This window comes from Lepisosteus platostomus, chromosome 2 (assembly GCF_059453375.1).
Source record: "Lepisosteus platostomus isolate fLepPlt1 chromosome 2, fLepPlt1.hap1, whole genome shotgun sequence".
In the NCBI taxonomy this organism is placed as follows: domain Eukaryota; kingdom Metazoa; phylum Chordata; class Actinopteri; order Semionotiformes; family Lepisosteidae; genus Lepisosteus; species Lepisosteus platostomus.
Window position 1 is genome coordinate 25,669,153 of NC_142612.1, and position 18,642 is coordinate 25,687,794.

Below are 18,642 nucleotides of genomic sequence, written 5' to 3' on the forward strand. Positions count from 1 at the left end.
AGCAGGGGGCATGGAAGCCCGGAACCAAGAGTAAAAAAAAATCCAAAAACCAGGAAACAAAATCTTTTTTAAAAAAGCCACTCGTGGGGTCTAGTGTAGGCTCAGCATTCTGTTACGGATGTCATAAAGGGGCATGCCGTGGAATGGCAGGAGAGCAAAAAGACCCTATGCGTAGCTGTAAAGGGGGGCAACATGGAGGTTAGCCCAGGCTCAGGGGGTCAGACGATGTTGGTATAATATTTTGTTTTGGTTAAACTGTGTATCTAATATAAAAATATATGTCTTTTTTTCCTGCATTATGTTACAAATGTAAAATAAAAAAATCCTATGAACAATAAAACCAATACTTAAAAACATATTGTGTGCATTAAATTGCACAATGCATCTGTTTCCTGCATTTTCTACAGATAGCTGTAACAATTCTGCCTCAGAGGCAACGTTATGCAAGACAAAAATAATCAGATACAGCACATACCATGGAACAGCTGAATAAAGCCTGATCTGTAATGAAATTTCTCGGCCTAGCAGCTTGAGTAAGCATTTGGGTAGTAAATATCCAACTGTGAGAACAATTACTAATTGCTACATTATAATTAGTTTGGGATTCTAAGACAGGGAGGGACATGTAGTTAACAATCCACTGGGCATGAAAATAAGCCCTAAAGAAATAAGACACAGATTGAACATAGTATAATTCTTGGATTTTAAACATTGAAATAGAATACAGGTCCTGAATCTACTGTGTGTGTGTTTTTTAGTTCATGACAGTTGCTTTTATATTTTAATAATGTAAAAATGATTTAAGGATGTAAGAATTTGATGTTGTTCAATGAAAAAGAGTTGAAATTCAAAATATATCAAAACTAATATAATTTGTAAGAGAATAACATGTTTACTATGTGTAATAAAGCTTACATTTTAGTAATGTTTATAAGGGTTTTTGAAAGTAATGGTATGAATCTGATGCTGCCCAAAAGAGATTTATCTTTGGTCTGTCCATCTATTGTGTATCAGTGCAAATGTGCATGGGAAAAAGGGTCAATATCGCCAATAATTTGTAATCTTCTGAAAATGATCGAAGATAGAATACAATTTTCTGTGTTCTATGACTAACACCTTTATTCTTACCTATTAGCCATTTTTATTCTGCTTAAACTAAAATATTTTATCTGCCTAAATTTTTCTGTTTGTGTTACTTATAGGTAAAATGTATATCAGAGGTGTCACTAGCAATATGTATGAACAGTTATAGGAATCAAGTGAAATAACCTATCATGCTAATTCTAAACAGTTGATAAATGTTCACAAATGGTTGGCACTTAAGAGTAAAAAGCATTTTTTTACAGTTGTATTGTATTTACAATTATAATATACTGTACATAATACAAATACTGTACATTTTTTTTACAAGTAGAAATATATCTTACATAATAATTTAAATGTTTGGAAAATATATTACATAAATTAAAGATCTGTTTTTCTCTTTACTCTTAATAACTATTGATACTTCTTATTGTTCATAGAAAGTTGTTCGTAGTTGACACAACCATATAGAAATATAGAAAAGAGTACAATTTCCATTGCTTTTTAAATATTTGGTGTAAGTGGCAAGAACAGAGAAAATAATTATTTAGCTGGTTGGAGATGACTGTGTGGGGTGACAGTATCTCTATTAAAATAAGATGTATAGAACATTGTGTTTTGCTTGTGCACATAACATAGCTGTCACTTTATTTTGGATTTCTTCAGTTTTCAGTAATGCATGGGTTGCATCTTCAGCTGGGTCGGTAAAATAGAGAATGGTTATACTTTACCACTTTCATGGATCTTCTCATCATTTGTAATTTATGAAATTAAATCAGATGAATCTCCATTGATAAAATTGATTTCTTTTCTTTTCTTTAATATTGTTAATATTGCCCTCTTTCATTTAATATTGTTAGATAGCAGCATGACAATGATAGTCATAACTATTTGGTCAGCAAAGACAACTTTTCAAATTAATAAGCTTATTATCTGTAGTGCCCATGCTAATTCTCACTCTAGACTTGCACAATCTGGTCTCTCTAAAGCTCCCCTTAAATTTAACTGATAATGGAAGTTCTGAGATGAGATGATGTTGACGTGCAGAATTGACACTTATCTTGGAGATGTGAATGTTAAAGCCATTTAGTTAAAGATTTTAGTAAACTAGCTTAAATTGAAAAGGGGAACTGTAAACATATGTCTGAGCAGGAATAATAGGTATATTACTTAATGTGACTTAATGTCACAATATTGGTTTAAAAGGCCGGTGGTCCTGTTTTGAAGAAGCACGGTCTTCTCTTCAATTGTTCTTCTAATAGATTTTCAGTTACAAAATAACTGTAATTCCTCTATCACTTTTCCTTCAATCAGTCTTGGGAAGACCAGATGAGAAAAGTCTTCTGAATTACTCCATGTTTCTCTATTACAATAATCACTTTTATAAAAAAAAAACCTGGTGTATTTAACATGGTTTAACACATAACCCCTTTCCATCACTTTAATAAGTAGTAATCTTCCATAATGACACAGTGGAGCTTTAATAATGCTACACTAGAGTGTACAAAACTTAGGGATATCCTTGAAATAGACTGACCAGGTGAATCCAGGTGAAAGCTATGATATCTAGTTAATTTCACCTGTTAAATCCACTTCAATGAGTGTAGATGAAGCTCAACACTGTACCATGTGTATCTGGAATGGTGCACCACCCAAAAGACATCCAGCCAACAAGCCAGTGGTCAAAAACAGCTCATTGATGAAAGAGGTGACATGAATTGTGCATATCAGTAGACAGTCTACAGTTAGTCAACTGACAGTCCAATAAAATACTGGTCTTAAAAGACCTATAAAAGAATGCAGAACTTGACACAAATGGGGTATGGCAGCTGACGATCTTATAGGGTTCCACTTATTTAAGCAAAAACAAGAAACTGTGGTTGCATTGGGCTAAACAATCAAAACATTGTTTGCTGGAGGATTGTGAAAAACATTGTGGATCTGATGAAATCCGGATACTGCTGTTTCATGCTGATGGGAGGACTAGGGTATAGAGAAAGGCACATGAGTCCGTGCATCCATCATGACATTTTTCAACATTGCAGGATGGTGTTGGTTGATGATGTGGGGTGTGCTTTCATGTCGCACATTGGGCCCTTTGATAAATGTAGAACAATTTTTGAATGCCATAGGATATCTGAACATCAACACTTTTAACACCTTGTTACATCCATATGAATTTGGGCTTTTCTGAGGGCAATAGGGGGTGCCATACACTCAGTGTATATGTGCTGTAAATCACTCTATCACAGATTAGTTCTCCTAATCACAATCCTCTTTTACTCTCATGTTTACTCTAATTCCTTTCAAACCCTCTTCACCCCCTAGACCACACACCTGTCTGCTGGTGTTATAGCACAAATATAAGAAAACATAACCTTTCTCCTTGCCCCCTTACTCAAGCTTAGACACACACCAGTAACCCTTTTCCTCCTGGCTGCTCATATATACCAGCTCACTACTCCAGAGGAGTCCCACATTTTTCCATCTTTAATGTGAACTTGCAACCAACAAACATTTTTTTTAGAAAATAGAAAAAATGTCTGACATGTTTTATCTTGATTTCTGGCTTTACATCACAAAACCTGCAATTTCAATAAGGGTGTTTTATATCCACTATAACACAGTGTAAAATTGCATAGTTGTCCTTGTGTCCAGCATTCTTCCATTCCAGTTAAAACCAGTTCTGTATATCCACCTTATATAATACTGCAGCATCAGCAGAAAAAGTATGTACAAAGTTCACACAGACCCTCTCAACAGTGACCAAGATTAAAGAGCTTCGTTTTAATGTTAAAACCTATGGTGAGCAATCCTTGCAGTCTTTATTACTTAATGGTCAGTCTGTAGAGGTTGTGGAGAGTTTTAAATATCTGGGAACACATATTGACCACAGGCTGAGTTACATTGAGAATATAGATAATATTTTTAAGAAAGTAAATCAGAGGCTGTTTTAATTCAAAGACTAAAGACCTTTAATGTTAGTCAGCATGGCCTAGAGATGTCATATGAAAGACATGGTGAGAGCATTCTGATATTTGATGACAGTTTGGTATGGAAATCTAGGATTGAAAAGTAAAACCAAACTGTCCAGGATTGTGAAAATGGCAGAAAAAATAATTGGGAAACAGCAGCCTCAGCTCAGTGTTTTATATCAAAATAAAATTCTCAGAATGGCAAGAAACATCAATGCTGATTCCATGCATCTACTCCATTCTCAATTCATAATGTTCCCATCAGGCAGACAGTATAGGGTACCAAATTCAAATAAAAAAAAATCCTTTGATCCCCATGCAATAAAGCTGTTCAATGATTGTATTTAAGTCCTCTATCTCTACCTATTTATTTAACCATTTATTTATGTATTATGTACTGTTGTTCTGATTCCATGTACTTAATGTGATTTTATGTGACTTATGCTTTGCTTCTGTGTTTTGTATGGGATAGAAGCCAAAGTAAATAGTGGGCAATAAAGTATCTACCTAATCTGAAGCATTCTACTTCATGCACATACATTAGTAAATGGAATCACTACGTGAATTCAAATTGTAATTATTTTAAATAATTGAATATTACTAGTATTTCATTTAACATTGTATCTTATTTGTAGTCATTTGTAATAGATAAAAAACAGGGTAATGCCTTTCTCCACTAGTTTTTTTTTTTCAAATGCAAATGAACTCTGGCCTGGTTTCCTGGGCCCATTCCTAGAGGGAGAGCAGGAGATCATGAATGAAAGGCAGATTAGCACATCTGTGTGAAACAGTACTAATAATTTCTGAAATTCAGGAAACAAAATATCTTTGTCAGTAGCTGCTACCAAAAGCCAAACAAGATGCATCACAATTGATTAGCCCATAATTAATATTATGACGTGCTAGTGTTCTCTAGTAGGAGTTAGCAAAGGTGTGAATCCTGCCGGACTAAGGAAAACTAGGTCAACCAGTCAATTGACCACTAGATCGACAAACCAGGAGACTTGGAAAGAGTCGGGAATTTAAAGATGCCCTTAAACAGAAATCACAATTTGAGTTTTAAACGTTTATATTTGTTGCTATATACTATTTTAAAGCCAATATTTATAATATACAGTATATATTTTTTCAATTAAAAGTTTAAATATTTATATATCTTTGTTATTTTTCTGTGGCTACCCTTTTTCTTTACCATTAGTAACACACTTTGGATTGTTAAAATCTGCAATTACATTTCTGAGTCAGTCAGTTGGCTGCAGTGAACTGCAATTACTGTCTCCTGCTTCTCTTCTTACATCACAGACTCTGCAAGGGAAAACTTGCGTGAATCACTGTGATATGTTCTTCTCAATTTAATGTCTGATATGTCCAAATTAAATTGGTGATGCAATAGTTCCAAGTGCTTCCATGTGCTGGGCAGCCTCTAATCAATTCTGGTGCGTCTTGTTTGGTTTTTGGTAGTAGCTTGTGACAGCTATGGGTTTAAAAGATTGTGAATGTAAAGTGAATGTAAACACTATACCCTGTCTAATGAAAAAGTATTTTTTTTAAAATATCAGTAAGCTGTAATAAGTTTTGGTGATCTAAATTTCTTTCTGTCCAGAAAGCTCTCTTGACTCTTTCCTTAAGAAAGACAATGTAATTTGTTTGCAGGGTGCTGATTGGTCTGTGAGTCAAGTTCTTGACCATAAAGTCAGAACTAACCTGCTTGAAGTGTGTTAACAATATAGGATATATTCCTATAGTTACTAATCTTGATAGAATTGGATCTTCCTTTGTGAATCCCAAAATCCAGACTTTTGTCAATATATTTACGAAAGTATATTTACGAAAGTTACGAAATATATTTACGCTTTCTTTTCCGTATATCAAATATTATGGAACCACTAAACATTTTAAGCATCGAAGTATTTAACTAACATGTGAAATAGCGTGTGAAAAAGTGGTAGTTTTAAGCTTTTCTGCAAATATAATATGGAATCGCGTATCTAAAGAAATTAATAATAATATGATTAAATTTGTGTACTGCGACAGGGCTGTGTAGGGCTGTTTCGCCTCTCTCTTCATGCGACTTCCCTTGTAGCCCACTGGTCTACGTGCCTGATTACCAACAAACGGGTTGTGTGTTCAAATCCAGCTAGTGCTGTGACTTTTCTTTTAACAAACATTTCTTCAAAAAAATAGAATAGCAATATTATGGACAATCAATTAACTTTTATATTTCAAAATATTACAACATGATCGAAACTAAGTCATTTTTGATAACAATGAATAGTCACCTTCTTCCCTTCTGACAACGGTCCCTGCTTCTGCTTCCTGCTTCTATTGTGTGTGTGTGTGGGGGGGATCCCTTCAGATCTCCCTTCAGAATTAAAAGGTTATTAATAATATCTTCGGTGTCGCATCTTACCAGTGCAGCTGATCTTTTGCTGCCTGGGTGGGTCAACTATCACAAAGCTTTAGAGAACCTAACATTTCTATTATCAACAAATTGTAAATTTGTAATAGAGTAAATTTTTATAGAGGATTTCGCAATCACGCATTTGTTTCCAATCATGCAAAGTACAGTAATTTTTTAGAATCGATTCACCATGCCTTTCACATGCTCATAATGTCTTAACTGTGCCCGTTTAAGTATTGAATATTTATATGGAATTTTACCACTGAAGGGAAATCTTAGTACCTGAGCATAAAAAGAATAGGAGCATACTGTAACGCGTGTGAAGGCCATAAACGATATTAATTTTGGAACTTAAACATACAGTATATGGCTGGTCTTGGTACTTTAAAGAAAACATACACACCAGTATTCCATTTCTCCCTAAACATTTTAAGCATCGAAGTCTTTAACTAACGTGATACCGGAGTCAACAAGCATACTTTTTAGAATTTGATTAAAAGGGAATATAATAGGGAATCGCGTATCTAAAGAAATTAATAACTATATACATTATATTCATGTACCGCAACACAAGAATAGCACACGCTGTACATTGTCTGTTGCAACGTAAATTGCAAAAATGCACTTGGAATCTGTCCAAGCCCTACTTTGTCAGCCATTTTATTTTACTGCAACGGACATAAAAACTCCCTTGCTTTTAACAGAGCGTTTCATAATTTCTAACTACGAAAATTATTTAAACTGCGACACTTATCATTCAACCAGAGCTCGAAATGTCACAAGGATCCTCTAGAGCACAGCAAAGACTGTATTAAAAGAATCGCGTATCTAAAGAAATTAATAACATATAATTATATTCGTGTACTGCGACAGGGCTGTGTAGGGCTGTTTCACCTCTCTCTTCATGTGACTCTATTCAAAAGCCATTTAGCAAAGAGGGGATGAGAAGAGTGACAAACTAGTATACAGTACAGTACTTTAGATCTTTTTTTCTGAACCGGGGAAAATCTGATCATATTTCTCTATAACAATAATAAAAAACATTGCCACACCCGGACTGTTAAACCAACGCATTAGCACGTCAAACCCCATTGAGAAGCCGGGCGCAATAATTGTTTTGTCCCTTGATTTACAGATCTGAAATAATTACAGAAATAAAAAAATCCTGCTCTTTGCAGATGACCTGGTCCTGCTGTCGCCCACAGAACAGAGGCTGCGGCAGAACCTGGCACTGCTGGAGCAGCACTGTCAGACCTGGGACAGTCAATCTGGACAAGACCAGAGTTATGGTTTTCCAGAAAAAAAGCCAGACTTCAGGGAAACAGGTACAAATTCACACTTAACAACAACACATTAACACCTAACAACGGGAGCAGAGCCGAATTAGGCCAGTACCTACTATTGTTAAACATACAGAAAAGAATATTAAAGTATTGGCTTTAGTATTAGCCATACAGAACATTAAAGTCCCCCTTTCCATTCAGCAGGTGTCTGAGCCGCTGTGTCCTATCTTCTGACAGAGAGGGGATGAGAGGAGTGACAAACTAGTATACTTTAGATCTTTTGTTCTGGACTCTACTCTGAGAATTTAGAGGGGGTGGAAAGTAATTCTGTGTCGCATTAACTAACCTCTTCACTTTATTCCGCCAGACAGTACTGGGTTTAAATATATATGTTTTTTGATTCACAATCAGACAAATGCAACATAACTTGATATCTTTGTCTTCTAAGTATCTTAATAAACTTTCAGCATAGCTTTCTCCCAGTTTAGATGTATTTTTCTTAACTAGTATACTTTAGATCTTTTTTTCTGAAAATCTGATCATGTTTCTCTATAACAATAATAAAAAAACATTATTTTACATATCACCTTTATGTGATATCACCTTAAGGACAGCACATACAAGGGTTAATTGCACAATGGACCGCGCAAAGAAATTTTAAAACAGTGCTTTTATATATCGCCTTTAAAGGTGGCTTCTCAAAACGCTTTACAGGATAAAAACAACAATAACAGCAACAACAACAATATTGTATTTCATTGCACTTTGAAAACCAAGTCATAACTTAACTATATGTGCAAACGTTTTATGATATGTCGCTGTTGTGAATGTCTGTGGAGTGTATCTTATTTGCCTGTCTGTCCTGGCTCTCTCGCTCGCCTTCCACCCCCTCTCTCCCTCAATTCAATTCAAGGTGCTTTATTAGCATGACAGATGGATGCAATCAGTGTTGGGTATTTACTTTGCTTTGAGATTCCACTTTTAAAGGTGATATATAAAATCAAGGCTTTAACTTGCTTTAACTCCGCAAGTCTGAGTTCTCGTGTCTGTCCTATCCGAACCCGAAAGTATTACAATATGTATCTTTATAGCAGGTGGTGTACAACTTTTTAGCATAGATTACACTTTTATAAAATGTATTTAAAAAATAAAAACGATTACAATCTAGTCTTTCCACATTTGATCCCAAGATCCCAAGAAAAATAAATCTAAACAGGGAGAAAGCTATGCTGAAAGTTTATTAAGATACTTAGAAGACAAAGATATCAATTTATGTTGCATTTGTCTGATTGTGAATCAAAAAACACATATATTTAAACACGCGTTTACGATTTAAATCAAAACGCGATTCAAATCAATATAAATTTATTTTATTTTGTAACGCATAGGTGACTATTCATTATTAAAAAGACTTAAATTCGATCATGTTGTGATATTTAGAAATATAAATTAGTTTGGTGCGAGTGAGGTTTTATTTAATCTCTGACCAAGGGAAACGTTTCATTTTTTCAAAGAAATGTTTGTTAAAAAAAAGTCATGGTTGCAGTGGGATTCGATCACAGACCGTGTGACGTGGGAGTCAGGAACCTAACCCACAGCGCCACTGGCAAGGTCACATGAGGAGTGTTGAAAAAGCCCTACAAAACATTATCAACAGACAATGTACCGAGTGTACTATTCTTGTGTTGCAGTACATGAAAATAATTATATCGTTATTAATTTCTTTAGATATGCGATTCCATATTATATTCCCTTTTAATCAAATTCTAAAAGTATGCTTGTTGACTCCGGTATCTCGTTAAAGACTTCGATGCTTAAAATGTTTAGGGAGAAATGGAATACTGGTGTGTATTTTTTCTTTAAAGTACCGAGAACAGCCATATACTGTATGTTTATTTTCCAAAATTAATATCGTTTATGGCCTTCACACGCGTTACAGTATGCTCCTATTCTTTTTATGCTCAGCTACTAAGATTTCCCTTCAGTGGTAAAATTCCATATAAATATTCAATACTACAACGGGCACAGTAAAGACGTTTACTGTAAATCTTTCTACGACAGACAAACAGACCACGAGTGCCCCTGTCACAATGCGCGACGCCATAGCCAATTATCTCCGGTACGTGTCTGTACCGCGCACTTTGAATGGCTGCATCTGAACATTAAAATAACCTTTGTCAATTCAAATCAAATCAAAGTTTATTTATCAAATGCACAACAATACAGCATGCAACAGTAGATGCTGGCAATGAAATGTATTTTCTGCGAGTTCACAAAAAACAAGAATAACAAGAATCACAAAAATAAAAAAAATCACAAAAATCACAAAATTAAGGTTATGAAAATTAAGGTTACATAATAACGGATAATAATGTAATAGAAATTGAAAAAAACTCAATATGAATAGAGCTGCTATGTGTCCATGGTGTATGCAATATATAAAAGTAGTGCAGTATGCTGAAATCAATGAAAACAGAATGTCCATGTAGCCATTACAAGTGATTTGCTACAGGAGCTGCTGGTTGGCTGTTTAGCTGTCTTACTGCCTGGAGGTAGAAGCTGTTCCTTAATCAGTTGGACTTGGACCGAATGCTTCGGCACCATTTACCAGACGGTAGGAGGGAAAACAGTTTTTTGACTGGGATGACTGGGGTCCTTGAGAATGGACCTGGCCTTCTTAAAACATCTAGCTGATTACAGATGTAGCCATTCCAAGTGAGCGGTACAGACACGTACCGGAGGTAATTGGCTGCGGCGTCGCGCATCATGACGCAAGATGACGCGGGGTACCGGGTTAAGTGGTTGGTTGACCGACAGGGGCACTCGTGGTCCGTTGGTCTGTCGTAGAAAGATTTACAGTACAGTAAACGTCTTTACTGTGCCCGTTGTAGTTATTGAATTTTACCACTGAAGGGAAATCTTAGTAGCTGAGCATAGAAAGAATAGGAGCATACTGTAACGCGTGTGAAGGCCATAAACAATATTAATTTTGGAACATAAACATACAGTACTGTATATGGCTGGTCTTGGTACTTTAAAGTAAAAAATACACACCAGTATTCCATTTCTCCCTAAACATTTTAAGCATCGAAGTCTTTAACTAAAGAGATACCGGAGTCAACAAGCATACTTTTAGAATTTGATTAATAGGGAATATAATATGGAATCGTGTATCTAAAGAATTTAATAACGATATGATTATATTCGTGTACTGCGACAGGGCTGTGTAGGGCTGTTTCGCCTCCCTCTTCATGTGACTTCCCCTGTAGCCTACTGGTCTACGTGCCTGACTAACAACTCAGAGGTTGTGTGTTCAAATCCAGCCAGTGCTGGACTTTTCTTTTAACAAACATTTCTTCGAAAAAATAGAATAGCGATATTATGGACAATCAATTGACTTTTATATTTCAAAATATCACAACATGATCGATTCTAAGTCATTTTTGATAACAATGAATAGTCACCTTCTTCCCTTCTGACAGCGGTTCCTGCTTCTATTGTGTGTGTGTGTGTGTGCAACAGAGTAAATTTGTATAGAGAAATGGAGGCTGGACAGTACGCGTTACAATATAAACATTTATATTGATTTAAATGGTGTTCTGATTTAAATCTCAAATGCGTGTTTAATTATATGTGTTTTTTAATCATAATCAGGCTAATGCATTTCTACATTTTCTGTATGAACCAGCTTAGAGGTTCATACAGAAAGACAGCTTGTGTTTAAATTGAGTGTAAGGTAATTTATGCTTCTAAAGTCATGGTCAGCATTTATTATTGTACTGTGCTGTAAACTTTTTCTGTGCCTAGTCACATTATTTTATAGCGTTTTTATTGCGTTATTAAATCCGGTGGTGCTGTGTGTTAGTTTCCTGACTCCCATTATTTAAACTGCGACACTGATCATTCATCTCTAAATAAACTTTATTTTATATAGCGTTTTAAGCGAATAGGTAATTAGATTGCTCATAAACCTAATCGCTTTTTCTACATAAACACAGCGTGATTGCTCTCTGAAAATGCTTTTCCTTTATTTTTAAAGTAGGCTCAGATTTCAACTATAGATCGTATTATTATAAACTTTCTTGGAAAAATGTATTTTATGTAAACCATGTTTGCTATTAATTCATTTAGGGCTAAAATACGTTCATTGTCTTCCAATCGAGTCGAGTTGACATTGGAAGCCTGCCACACCCGGACTGTTAAACCAACGCATTAGCACGTCGCCAGTATTGGCTTTAGTATTCCCCCCTCTCCCCTCAATTCAATTCAATTCAAGGTGTTTTATTTGCACGACAGATGGGTACAAGCAGTGTTGGGTATGTATATTGTAACGCTTACGGCAGACAGGCACTGTGTAAGAGCCGGCGCACCAGAGCAGCGCACCGAGGGAGCGTCTGCATTTATAACTTAGTTTTTAAAATTAGTCAAGCAATATGAAGCATCTCCTTTTACTTAGTGCCTGAGCATAAAAAGAATAGGAGCATACTGCAACGCGTGTGAAGTCCATAAACGATATTAATTTTGGAACTTAAACATACAGTATATGGCTGGTCTCGGTACTTTAAAGAAAACATACACACCAGTATTCCATTTCTCCCTAAACATTTTAAGCATCGAAGTCTTTAACTAACGCGATACCCGAGTCAACAAGCATACTTTTAGAATTTGATTAAAAGGGAATATAATATGGAATCGCGTATCTCAAGAAATTAATAACGATATAATTATATTCATGTTGCAAAAGAACTGCAACGGACATAAAAACTCCCTTGCTTTTAACAGAGCGTTCCATAATTTCTAACTACGAAAATGCCAGGTGAAAGGATTTGTAAACATATTTTGTTAAAGCAAGTCAGTTTTTTCCGCAACACATAAAAGACATTTTTCCAAGAAAGTTTAGCCTTTGTCACTAATGAAACCACTAAATAAAGACATAAATATAGAAATCTTAAGATTTGTTTTATTTAATGTTGGTAGCAGGATGAACTGTCAGAGTGTATATTTTGTTGCAGAGTTGCTGCAAGATGTTAACAGTGAAAAAGGTATTTAGAAATGAGTTATTTCAAGATGAAAATTTTCAGAATAATTGCAAATCTAGCAGGATAGAGAAAGCACAGAAAACTGGCAGTAAGATTGATCAGATTAGTATGAAAAGTCATTTAGCAAAGGGAATGAGAAGAGTGACAAACTAGTATACTTTAGATCTTTTTTTCTGAACCAGGGAAAATCTGATCATGTTTCCCTATAACAATAATACAAAACTTTATTTGATATATCACCATTAAAGGTGGCATCTCAAAGCAATACAGTAGATGTAAAAACAGATAAAAGGACCACAGATTACAAAGTAAATGCATATAAGAAAGACAAGCAGTTAGAGGTGCTACCAAAATTAGAAAATGAAGCAGATACAGACACTAAGTCTTCTGAAAAGAAAGGTTCTGAGGTTAGATTTAAACTGGCCCTGGTGTGTGTGTGTTTGTGTCTGTCTGTCCTGTGATGGACTGGCGCTATGTCCAGGGTGTATTCTGCCTTGTGTCCGTCGCTTACTGGGATAGGCTCCAAATCCTCTGTACTGGATAAAGAGATTAGAAATGGATGGAAGTAAAGGCACTGTGTGGATGGAACTATACACAGTGTTAGAAACCCACTATGAAATGGCAGCATCTCACTGAGAATAAAACATTTTATAGTGCTGGCTTAAGGAAACAGCCTTTCCACCTCTCTTGCACATCAGTATCCATACCTAGTTATTTAAACAAATTGCCTCTAATTATAAACATCTTAATATGCTGGCTCTGTGGATCCGCATCAGCTATGTTTGCCCATTCCTTCAATTCATGTGCATCAACGCTAGCAACTACACAAAATCTAAAATATGAGCTCTACTTGCCACTTACAATACCAACAGTACCAGTTAACTTTAGTAGTGACATTTTCATGGATCTTTTTAACAATAAAATTTACAACATCAGACTTCAGACACAATTAAACAGGCCTCAAAAAAGTCTGGTAGAAACATTTTCAGCATGGAATAAACCTTTTCTTTAATGGTATAAACCTTAAATGGATTCATATTCTCAATAAGATTTGGTGCTCAGTAACATGACTTAGAAAATGACAGAAGACATACGTATCATGCTTATCCTTCTATTTTTCATAATCGTAAACTCCTTAAGGCAGTTACATTTTCTCTGTTCTGACCTGGAGTTACAGAGAAATTTAAATTCTAATAAGAGATTTGTAATGAGGAAAGTCATACCAATCACTCATACCAGGATTTGCAATTACAATATAAATACTTTCTTTCTGTATGTGTTTATTTTGCAGTTTGAGTCTATGGCATTCCTTTGGGGGTCTATACTCCAAGGCATGACTTTTTTATGGGAACATGACATTTTTTTAAAGTCTTTTAATGCAAGCTTCATATAAACCCTTAGCAGTGGTTACTGTCTGGAGCAGGTACTTGAATGGCACAGATTCATTGAAATGATTCAATTCCTTTTGAAAATATTTGGGATAATACATATTCCAGAAATCACAGCCGTTGAATTATCCAGAAATTAATTTCTCTCAGGGTGTATTTAACCCCTCATGGATGGCATTGTATGAAATGAGTTTGTAGTTCCCCATTTGCCTCTATTATGAGATGCTGTGGACACTATTTTATACATTTTAGGAGTGTCCATAGGAAGGTATGTTCTAGAAAGAGTGAACTTCTGTTTTGCCATTATTTTTAATAGGGACGTTACATGTTTACACTTGGTGCTCCTACTAGAGGAGAGGATATGATTAATCTAGGCTTATCACAGAAACTGAAACACATCTGGTTGGTGAGTCTACTGTGGGTAAAATGTTACTGGTACCGCATGTTGTAAAGCTCAGTATTTTCTATCTTGGCCTGACTTTTTTTAATGTCTGAGTGTTAGAATCCATGTTGTTGCTGGTAAGGGAACGGTAGGTGCTGTGATTGACACAGTCAAAGCCTTGTACAGAAATACCATTGTAGCTGTTTGACAGTATTTTAGATGACCTTAGTTAAAAGCATGGGAGGAAGTACTGCCAAGGGGAGGGGGGGGGGAGCAAGGATTTTTTCTTTGAGTTTGTGAGGTTATTTTTTGTTATATTGTGTTTCAGAAAGCAAGAAAATAAAATTTACTGTATGATAAAAAGAGAAAGAGCTGGAGTAGATCCTCAGATCAGTTTGCTACCAGCAATCAAACAAAAAAAATGGAAAGAATTGTCTCCTCCTGATTGGAACCTTTCTTACTGTCTTATAATTTATCAGGCTACCTTTTAATTTCCACTGAGAGAAGGAAGTCACTTGTCATGCAGCTATTTTATTCTTCATTGCACAATATGCTCTAAGTTAGCAAATGAAACATGAACACTTATTGAAATAAATCAAGAATACGATTAACATGAATGTATAAACATCCAAACTATACTTTATCACATTTAATTATTGGGTTAGCTTTTTATTGAGCCAAAATGTTATAAATGTGTGAACGTCTGTAAAATGGAAATATTTATATTTTTCTCTTTCTGTTACCTGCCTGACAGCATTTTGTATCCCATTCTGTATATTACTGGAAAATATTAGACCCAACCTAAAGAATTCATGGGGGTAGTGGGACACAGTACTGCAAAGAGTCTCCTAAAGGGACAGAGCTATTAGTACTTATGTGTTTGAGTCTGGAGAATATAGTAAACTCTAAACATTAAGGGAATGCATGGAATCGGAAAATATAAATTGCATAGTACACAAGACTTAACTGGTTTTATTCTAGGAAAGCAAACAAGACTGAGTCATGGGACTCAGAGGATCCAAGGCTAGACTGAGTATGATAGGTTTCGGGCTTCTATTGTGACATCTACTGTAAATTACAGAAATGTTAAAAGTAAACAAAATAAAGTAACTAAAATGTGGTCTGAAATCACACCTTTAGACACCCCTTTTACTTCACTGGTGTCAGATATGAAAGGCAATAGTATCCCGTTCTGTCTGCTGTGTGTTGCAGCAGAGGGACTCCCTGCAGCTGAAAGGGGCAGAGTAACTTGCATGCCCTCTAGTACAGTTTACACATGCACGACTTTAAAAGCTAGCAAGACAGGTTTCGATTCACATTAGCTGGCGAGCCTTGTTAAAAAAATGAATGATAATGTAACATGCCACTGTTCATGAACAAAGTTATACTGAGATTTCCTAAGATACGCGATTAAAAAATAAATAATTAAAAATTTGAATCTCCTGCGGAACACATTCCATAAGAATCAGTGGTTTTACAGTATATATCGCCTTTAAAGGTGGCTTCTCAAAACGCTTTACGGGATAAAAACAACCAGAACAGCAGCAACAACAATATTGTATTTCGTTGCACTTTGAGAACCAAGTAATAACTTAACTATACAGTACGTGCAAACGTTTCGTATGTTGCTGTCGTGAATGCCTGCGTACCCATAAGTATCTTATTTGCCTTGAGTCTGTCTACAGTATCTCTGTCCCACTACCCCCCTCTCTCCCTCAATTCAATTCAATTCAAGGTGTTTTATTTGTATGACAGATGGGTACAATTCTTGTTGGGAATGTATACTTTGATATTTACACCCGGCACGGCACCGAGGGAGCGTCTGCATTTATAACTTGGTTTTTAAAATTAGTCAAGCAATATGAAGCATCTCCTTTTACTTTTAAGTCCCTTAAATACATTGAGCACCGCTTTCTCACCATCCTTACACAAAGCAGAAACTTTCCGATGACTCACAGTACAAGTGGAAAGATTAAAGATTTTAATCGTCTTTAATTTTGTCTTTAATTTTGCCTGTGGAGTGTATCTTATTAAGCTTTAAATTGCATTTTGAGCGAGGTTTTTGACTTTTTTTAAATTGCATTTTGGGCGCGGACAGCGCATACAAGGGTTAATGAACTGCGCCAAGAAATTTAAAATAGTATTCTTTAGGTGTGAAGGTAGGAATGGACCGCAGCAGGCATAATCAGCAAACCAGGAAAACAAAGAACAGGACAGGTGAGATGTGTATCCAGAAAGCGAGTGATCAGAAAAAGGAAATGGAAAACGCAGAAAAAGGAAACGCTTTACAGGATAAAAACAATAACAACAGTAGTGGCTGGGCAAACGATTTTTTTATCGAAATACAAATTGAGATACTGTATAATGATGTGCATGAAAAAAGGTATACTGCAATTTTCTCTTAGATACGCGATAAATGCTTCGTAGGAGGAGGCGCTCTTTTCCTCTTGTCTAACAGTCTGTCCACAAACAAAACATTCCTGTTAGACAAGAGGAATTGAAAAAAAACAATTTTGTCAATGAAAACTGGTGTGTGTGTCTCTCTCTGCTGGATGTCCCTCTCACAAACTGCTGAATGAATAAATAATTTTATTGAAAACGTGTTTGCGATTGTCTGGTATTTAATTTGGTCCCATTTAACTGTTTTTCGATCTACTGTATTGCTTTGAGATGCCACTTTTAAAAGCAATATGTAAAATAAAGTTTTTTATTATTGTTATAGAGAAACATGATCAGATTTTCCCTGGTTCAGAAAAAAGATCTAAAGTGCTACACATAACTTTCTTAATTCGATGTATTTAAAGCAGTGAACTACTGTAGGTGTCACATAACATTCAGAAATACAATCACGTATTTGACAAATAAAAACGATTACAATCTAATCCTTCCACGTTTGATCCCAAAATCCCAAGAAATATAAATCTTGACGGGTAGAAAGCTATGCTGAAAGTTTATTAAGATACTTAGAAGACAAAGATACTGTATCAATTTATGTTGCATTAGCCTGATTATGATTAAAAAACACATATGATTAAACACGCATTTGCGATTTAAATCAATATAAATGTTTATATTGTACCGCATACTGTCCAGCCTCCATTTCTCTATACAAATTTACTCTGTTGCACACACACACACAATAGAAGCAGGAAGCAGAAGCAGGGACCGTTGTCAGAAGGGAAGAAGGTGACTATTCATTGTTATCAAAAATGACTTAGAATCGATCATGTTGCGATATTTTGAAATATAAAAGTCAATTGATTGTCCATAATATCGCCATTCTATTTTTTCGAAGAAATGTTTGTTAAAAGAAAAGTCCAGCACCAGCTGGATTCGAACACACAACCTACCAGTTGGTAGTCAGGCACCTAGACCAGTAGGCTACAAGACAGCTCGCATGAACAGGCAGGCGAAACAGCTTGTAATAACACGGATATAATCCTACCGTTATTAAATTCTTTAGATACGCGATTCCATATTATATTCCCTTTTAATCAAATTCTAAAAGTATGCTTGTTGACTCCGGTATCACATTAGTTAAAGACTTTGAAGCTTACAATGTTTAGGGAGAAATGGAATACCGGTGTGTATTTTTCCTTTAAAGTGCCGATTCCTGGAATCTGGAAGAGTGAGGCGAAACAGCCCTACACAGCCCTGTCGCAGTACACGAATATAATCATATCGTAATTAAATTCTTTAGATACGCGATTCCATATTATATTAGCAGAAAAGCTTAAAACTACTACTTTTTCACACGCTATTTCACATGTTAGTTAAATACTTTGATGCTTAAAATGTTTAGGGAGAAATGGAATACTGGTGTGTATTTTTTCTTTAAAGTACCGATTCCTGGAATCTGACTGGCCGACACCCTTCTGAAGTGGTTCCATAATATCTGGTATACGGAAAAAAAAGCGTTGATAAAAAAGCCTGGATTCTCATGTATCTGATACAAGTATCTTTTAATACAGTCTTTGCTGTGCTCTTGAGGATCCTTGTGATATTTTGAGCTCTAGTTGAATGATAAGTGTCGCATTTTAAATAATTTTCGTAGTTAGAAATTATGAAACGCCCTGTTAAAAGCAAGGGAG